At 39.3% G+C, this 8322-nt stretch overlaps 1 long non-coding RNA gene across 1 annotated transcript; it reads right to left on the reverse strand.

Annotated features, from left to right (window-relative positions):
* Window positions 1-3829: 3829 nt before the first annotated feature.
* Window positions 3830-4846, reverse strand: LOC127629011 (uncharacterized). Its single transcript, XR_007968730.1, has 3 exons — window positions 4774-4846; window positions 4153-4312; window positions 3830-4065 (listed from the first exon to the last, which is right to left on the reverse strand). It is a non-coding gene; the product is annotated as an uncharacterized LOC127629011 (long non-coding RNA).
* Window positions 4847-8322: the final 3476 nt, after the last annotated feature.

Consider the following 8322-nt stretch of genomic DNA (forward strand, 5'->3'; position numbering starts at 1 on the left):
CGCACTTTCAGTGCTTGAGCCCTAATAATAATCTTCGAAGAACAATAGGGCTTCCGCACTTTCAGTGTTGGGCCCTAATAATAATAATCCTTAGAACAACAATAGGGCTTCCACACTTTCAGTGTTGGGCCCTAATAATAATAATCCTTAGAACAACAATAGGGCTCCGAGTTTTCATTGCTTGGGCCCTAATAATAATAATCCTTACAAGAACAATAGGGCTTCCGCACTTTCAGTGCTTGAGCCCTAATAATAATAATCCTTACAAGAACATTAGGGCTTCCGCACTTTCAGTGCTTGGGCCCTAATAATAATAATCCTTACAAGAACATTAGGGCTTCTTCACTTTCAGTGCTTGGGCCCTAATAATAATAATAATCCTTACAAGAACATTAGGGCTTCTTCACTTTCAGTGCTTGTGCCTTAATAATAATAATCCTTAGAACTACAATAGGGCTCTGCTTTTACAATTCGTGGGCCTTAATAATAATAATCCTTAGAAGAACAATAGGGCTCTGCTTTTTCATTTCTTGGGGCTTAATAATAATAATCCTTAGAAGAACATTAGGGCTCCGCACTTTCAGTGCTTGGTCCCTAATAATAATCATCAGAAGAACAATAGGGCTACACAATTTCAGTGTTAGGGTCCTAATAATAATAATCCTTACAAGAACAATAGGGCTCTGCACTTTCAGTGCTTGGGCCCTAATAATCCTTAGAAGATCAATAGGGCTTCCGCACATTCAGTGCTTGGGCCCTAATAAAACTCCTTAGAAATAACAATATTAATAATAATCCTTAGAGGAACAATAGGGTTTCCGCACTTTCAGTGCTTGGTCCCTAATAATAATCATCAGAAGAACAATAGGGCTACGCAATTTCAGTGTTAGGGTCCTAATAATAATAGTCCTTATAAGAACAATAGGGATTCTGCACTTTCAGTGCCCGGGCCCTACAGGGCTTCCGCACTTTCAGTGCTTGGGCCCTAATAATCCTTAGACGAACAATAGGGCTCTGCACTTTCAGTGCTTGGGCCCTAATTATAATAATCCTTAGAAGAACAATAGGGTTTACGCACGTTCAGTGCTTGGGCCCTAATAATAATCCTTAGAAGAACATTAGGGCTTCGGATCATTCAATGCTTCAGCCCTAATAATCCTTAGAAGAACAATAGGGCTTCTGCACTTTCAGTGATTGGGCCCTAATAATAAACCTTAGTAGAACTATAGGGCTCCGCACTTTCAGTGCTTGTGCCCTAATAATAATAATCCTTAGAACAACAATAGGGCTCTGCGTTTTCATTGCTTGTGCCCTAATAATAATAATCCTTACAAGAACAATAGGGCTTCCGCACTTTCAGTGCTTGTGCCCTAATAATAATAATCCTTACAAGAACAATAGGGCTTCCACATGTTCAGTGCTTGGGTCCTAATAATAATTATTATCCTTAGAAGAACAATAGGGCTCCGCACATTCAGTGCTTGGGTCCTAATAATAATTATTATCCTTAGAAGAACAATAGGGCTCCGCACTTTCAGTGCTTGAGCCCTAATAATAATCCTTAGAACAACAATAGGGCTCTGCATTTTCATTGCTTGGGCCCTAATAATAATCCTTACAAGAACAATAGGGCTTCCGCACTTTCAGTGCTTGTGCCCTAATAAAAATAATCCTTAGACGAACAATAGGGCTTCCACATGTTCAGTGCTTGGGCCCTAATAATAATCCTTAGAAGAACATTAGGGCTTCGGCTCATTCAATGCTTCGGCCCTAATAATCCTTAGAAGAACAATAGGGCTTCTGCACTTTCAGTGATTGGGCCCTAATAATAAACCTTAGTAGAACTATAGGGCTCCGCACTTTCAGTGCTTGAGCCCTAATAATAATCTTTCGAAGAACAATAGGGCTTCCGCGACTTTCAGTGTTGGGCCCTAATAATAATAATCCTTAGAACAACAATAGGGCTTCCACACTTTCAGTGTTGGGCCCTAATAATAATAATCCTTAGAACAACAATAGGGCTCCGAGTTTTCATTGCTTGGGCCCTAATAATAATAATCCTTACAAGAACAATAGGGCTTCCGCACTTTCAGTGCTTGAGCCCTAATAATAATAATCCTTACAAGAACATTAGGGCTTCCGCACTTTCAGTGCTTGGGCCCTAATAATAATAATCCTTACAAGAACATTAGGGCTTCTTCACTTTCAGTGCTTGGGCCCTAATAATAATAATAATCCTTACAAGAACATTAGGGCTTCTTCACTTTCAGTGCTTGTGCCTTAATAATAATAATCCTTAGAACTACAACCCAGATAGCAATAAGTCGGCGGTCCGCCGGCGGCGCGCCGGCGGCAGTAGAAGCGGCAGAATGGCGAGATCGCAAACACGTTCGACGGCGGTCCGCCGGCGGCAGCCGCTTTTTAAAAGCGGCAGCCGCCTTCCTACCGCCTTCGTTCCGCGGACGGCCCGCTGGCCAGCCGCCGCTCCGCCGCCGTTATATCGAAGGCGGACCGCCGGAGGCAAACCGCTTTTCGAGCGATCTGCCGCCGCTTATTGTATATATATATATTTATTTATAGCATGCAGTTTATCAAGAATAATGATTGATCAAAGCAGACATATTTCCATTTGCCGTTTTTATTCCACATTTCAAATTACAGTAACTGTCATTGAAACAATATGTCAGATCACTGAAATATAAATAACAGAAAAATACAAACATATATACACCCAAAGAAAATGCAGGTTTCCAATTAAATTTTGGTAAAAACAAGCAAAAAAAAAACACTTTTGTAAAAAACACTATTGTAACACTTACAACAATTGTAAATAATATAAAGAGGTCAGCTCTGGGATGAAAAGAATTACCAGTAAACATAAGCAATGAGGATATTTGGTACCAAATAAAGTGCAGGATATCAAATAAATTGAGGTATAACATCATATTTACAAGTCATTTCTAACAATAGGATAAGTGGTAATAATTTAGAGTAAAGCTCTGGAGTAGAATATGCCATTATAACTGCAATGCTGACCTGTGGCACAAGGATTTACAAGCTATATTTAACAATAGAATAACAGTTAAGCACTGTGACGGAATGAAAGTAGAATTTTTGGTACTAGTGAAAGTGCAATATCAAAAGGTATGAAATAGTATAACCAAGCTATTTTTAATAGAATAACAGTTAAGCACACTGATGGAATGAAAGTAGAATTAACTGGTACTAGTTAAAAGTGCAATATCAAATATCAGAGGTATGAAATAGGATTTACAAACTATAATAGAATCGTTAAGCACTGACGGAATGAAATAAGCCAATACTAAAGTCACGGTAAGTAGAATATTTGATACCAGATAATGTGCAAATATCAAGTATTAGATGTATAATCTAGGATTTATAAGCTATATTTAAAAATAGAATAGTTAAGCACTGTAACAATGAAATAAGCAGCAAATTGTATATTAAATAATTGAGATCTTTGGTATCAAAGAATGTGCAGGATAATGTAAAGTTTTACATTCAACTTAAACATGACAATAAGTGGGAACAAATGCAATTAACAGCAGAAAATCTGGCTGTTGAGAACACAGTCAATCACAATGTCTGGAGTGGTTGGGGTCTGGTTTTCCTCGACCTCCAGAATGAGGCAGTGCAAATTGGCACATCTTCAGTGATTCCTCGTGCGCCTGTATAAAAAGACAAACCATCCCATATTCATCCAAGGAGCTGCCCTGAAGGCAGGGTCATGAGAGGAAAAAAAAAAAAAAACATCCCATATTCATCCAAGGAGCTGCCCTGAAGGCAGGGTCACGAGATGGGGAAAAATAAAAAAAAACCAGCAATTTCTAGTGAAGAGTGTGGATTGAGTGAGTTTAGTCTGACACTTTTAGCAGGGGTGTCGGTAGTCAGCCTAGGTTTGAGGGGTCGGCTGTGGGTCCCTCTCAGCTGTGCGGCGCCTTTTTCCACCTTCACGGTCAGCTGCTCCTTTCAGGTAACGCGTAACGTTAACCTGGATCGCCTCATCAGTGGCATCCTGGGTTGCCGAGTTCTTCCGGATGGCTCCTGTAGAAAATAAAGATCTGTCATTCCATTTGATTGGCATAAGGTCATACACATCTACTTAAATATAAAAAAAAATAGCCAACTTACTTTGAACAATGGTCTTCAGGAACATGTCTCTAAAACATGCTTTTTCCCCTGCACCAGTCCAGGTTGTGTTAATGGAAAGGCGATTAGAGAAGATACTCTCAAGCATTCGCCACACAGTTGTCTTGAGGTCCCTCCCACACTTGATTGCCAAAAACCGAAGCTGAAAGAAAAAAAAAAAAGGGTTACAAATTACATTTCTCTGAAGCTTCTCATAAATTTAAAATGTGACCGGCTGTGGATTCAGACTGTAGAATATGCAGTGTACAATCTTAATTTTAGATAACCCTATGGCGTTATACATATATACATCAACAACCTATATACATCATTGTTTTGTTAGAAAAAAAACACACAAGTTATACTTAGTCTTTCTAGATGTAAAGCTTTGGCTAACTACTGTATGTAGTTAATAACATTTCTACATGTAATGTTACTAGCAACATTGCTTAACCTCAGTGTGTACTGTAAGGAGGGCAAAACAGCACGTGTTAGCTAACACTTTCTAGCCACTCTAGCTACTGGACTAGCAGCATACTGCAAGAACAATGGTGACTAACTTAGATATTTTAAAAACAATGTAAACATAATATTGCGTTACACAAAAAGGAAACATGTACTTACTTAAACGATGGTAGTCGATGACTTTGCTAACTTTAGGCTGTTGAAACTAGTACTGAGTCTGACTGTAACTCGTGACTGAATGGCAAACTTCTTCTTCTTTCTTTTCTTTTTTTTTTTTTGTTTTTATGGCGGTTGGCAAACCAACTTAACGGTGCATTACCGCCACCGACTGGGCTGGAGTGTGAATCAAGAGATATTGGAACTTAGCTTAAAAAAAAAATAAATAAATAAATAAATAATTAAATCCTTTTGTCTAAGTCTATGTCTCTCAGATACTTAATAACAAAGTGATAAATGTTACTAGATGTTTTCCCTAATAAACCTTGCATTGTGAAATTATTCTGATTGATCATGAATGGCAAACTGAACCGAATGTGCTCTAGTCATATTGTTACGGGAGGGGCCTGCCTCGGTGGGTCCAGTGCGTCATCGAGCCACCGTTTTAGCCCCGCCCAAAAGAATCCTGAACACAGCACTGGTGCAAAACTGTTTAACGGTTTAACTACACAATTCAGTACTTCACAGTCCACAGTGCAATGTGTTTTAGCAATACATTTTTACCATGTATAGTGTGTTTGGATTATTTAATTTTTATTGCCTTTACAGGGACTTTCACACTTTCTTAAACATTAGTACAGGTCGTAATTGCAAATGAATCCCTTACCTGTAAAAGGTAAAATAACAAAAAAAAAAAAAAAAAAAAAAATCGAGGTTGGAAAAAAATTACAGACAAACGAAATTTCTGCGCAACTGTGAAACCAGGGGAGAAAGCTTTTTCATTGAGTTTATCCTTCACGTCAAAACGGGGACAGATGTCTTTCACTGTTCACTGATAGTCAGGCATTGGTGAAAAGTCTAACTTCATCAATTTATTCTGCTAAATTTTTCATACCCTGTATTAAATATCTATTTTTAAACCTAATCAGAATCAGAAAGATATTTATTGCCAAGTAAGTTTTACAAAAGGAATTATTCTTGGTTTATTGGTGCATGTCTCAATGTGCATCAATCAAAGAAATATAAACAATTTTCACCTAAGTGCATAAATAATTCAATATATTTTACATATATTACTGTATAATCGCTTCAGAGTTTCAAAGTAATTTAAATGTCATTTCCTAAACCTTACCTTATCATGGAATCAAGAGTCAAGAATCTGTTATAAACCCTAATGGCTTTGGAGCAAAAATAATAATAGCCAAATGGCTGGTCGATTTTGAGAGTCAAGCTGTGACTGTATTTCAAAGCGGCTTGCCGCCGGCCATGGTCGATTACCGCCGGCCGCGGTCGAATTGCCGCCGGCCGCGGTCGAATTGCCGCGAGGCAACCGCCAGAGAAATGACGCGGGCGGCCCGCCGTCTGACCGCCGGTGGCATCTCGCAAGAAATGGGCGTGACGAATTCGGCGGCAAACGCTGGATCACCGCCAGTGGGACGCACCTATAGCCGACAGCTTGGGGACAGCGGCAAAAAGAAGCCGTGCGGACATTTTTTGCTATCTGGGAATAGGGCTCTGCTTTTACAATTCGTGGGCCTTAATAATAATAATCCTTAGAAGAACAATAGGGCTCTGCTTTTTCATTTCTTGGGGCTTAATAATAATAATCCTTAGAAGAACATTAGGGCTCCGCACTTTCAGTGCTTGGGCCCTAATAATAATAATCCTTAGCAGAACAGTAGGGCTTCCGCACATTCAGTGCTTGGGCCCTTATAAAAATCCTTAGAAATAACAATATTAATAATAATCCTTAGAGGAACAATAGGGTTTTCACACTTTCAGTGCTTGGGCCCTAATAATCCTTACAAGAACAATAGGGTTTACGCACGTTCAGTGCTTGGGCCCTAATAATAATCCTTAGAAGAACATTAGGGCTCCGCACATTCAGTGCTTGGTTCCTCATAATCTTTAGAAGAACAATAGGGCTTCGGCTCGTTCAATAATTCGGCCCTAATAGTCCTTAGAAGAACATTAGGGCTTCGGCTCGTTCAATGCTTCGGCCCTAATAATCCTTAGAAGAACAATAGGGTTTCCGCACTTTTAGTGCTTGGACCATAATAATAATCCTTAAAAGAACAATAGGGCTTCTGAACTTTCAGTGCTTGAGCCCTAATAATAATCTTTCGAAGAACAATAGGGCTTCTGCATTTTCAGTGCTTGGAACCTAATAATAATAATCCTTAGCAGAACAATATTGCTTCCGCACTTTCAGTGTTGGGCCCTAATAAAAATCCTTAGAAATAACAATATTAATAATTATCCTTAGAGGAACAATAGGGTTTTCGCACTTTCAGTGCTTGGTCCCTAATAATAATCATCAGAAGAACAATAGGGCTACACAATTTCAGTGTTAGGGTCCTAATAATAATAATCCTTACAAGAACAATAGGGCTCTGCACTTTCAGTGCTTGGGCCCTAATAATCCTTAGAAGAACAATAGGGCTTCCGCACATTCAGTGCTTGGGCCCTAATAAAACTCCTTAGAAATAACAATATTAATAATAATCCTTAGAGGAACAATAGGGTTTCCGCACTTTCAGTGCTTGGTCCCTAATAATAATCATCAGAAGAACAATAGGGCTACGCAATTTCAGTGTTAGGGTCCTAATAATAATAGTCCTTATAAGAACAATAGGGATTCTGCACTTTCAGTGCCCGGGCCCTACAGGGCTTCCGCACTTTCAGTGCTTGGGCCCTAATAATCCTTAGATCGAACAATAGGGCTCTGCACTTTCAGTGCTTGGGCCCTAATTATAATAATCCTTAGAAGAACAATAGGGTTTACGCACGTTCAGTGCTTGGGCCCTAATAATAATAATCCTTAGAAGAACATTAGGGCTTCGGATCATTCAATGCTTCAGCCCTAATAATCCTTAGAAGAACAATAGGGCTTCTGCACTTTCAGTGATTGGGCCCTAATAATAAACCTTAGTAGAACTATAGGGCTCCGCACTTTCAGTGCTTGTGCCCTAATAATAATAATCCTTAGAACAACAATAGGGCTCTGCGTTTTCATTGCTTGTGCCCTAATAATAATAATCCTTACAAGAACAATAGGGCTTCCGCACTTTCAGTGCTTGTGCCCTAATAATAATAATCCTTACAAGAACAATAGGGCTTCCGCACATTCAGTGCTTGGGTCCTAATAATAATTATTATCCTTAGAAGAACAATAGGGCTCCGCACTTTCAGTGCTTGAGCCCTAATAATAATCCTTAGAACAACAATAGGGCTCTGCATTTTCATTGCTTGGGCCCCATAATAATAATCCTTACAAGAACAATAGGGCTTCCGCACTTTCAGTGCTTGTGCCCTAATAAAAATAATCCTTAGACGAACAATAGGGCTTCCACATGTTCAGTGCTTGGGCCCTAATAATAATCCTTAGAAGAACATTAGGGCTTCGGCTCATTCAATGCTTCGGCCCTAATAATCCTTAGAAGAACAATAGGGCTTCTGCACTTTCAGTGATTGGGCCCTAATAATAAACCTTAGTAGAACTATAGGGCTCCGCACTTTCAGTGCTTGAGCCCTAATAATAATCTTCGAAGA

The sequence above is a fragment of the Xyrauchen texanus genome, chromosome 35, assembly GCF_025860055.1.
Source record: "Xyrauchen texanus isolate HMW12.3.18 chromosome 35, RBS_HiC_50CHRs, whole genome shotgun sequence".
Classification (NCBI taxonomy): Eukaryota; Metazoa; Chordata; class Actinopteri; order Cypriniformes; family Catostomidae; genus Xyrauchen; species Xyrauchen texanus.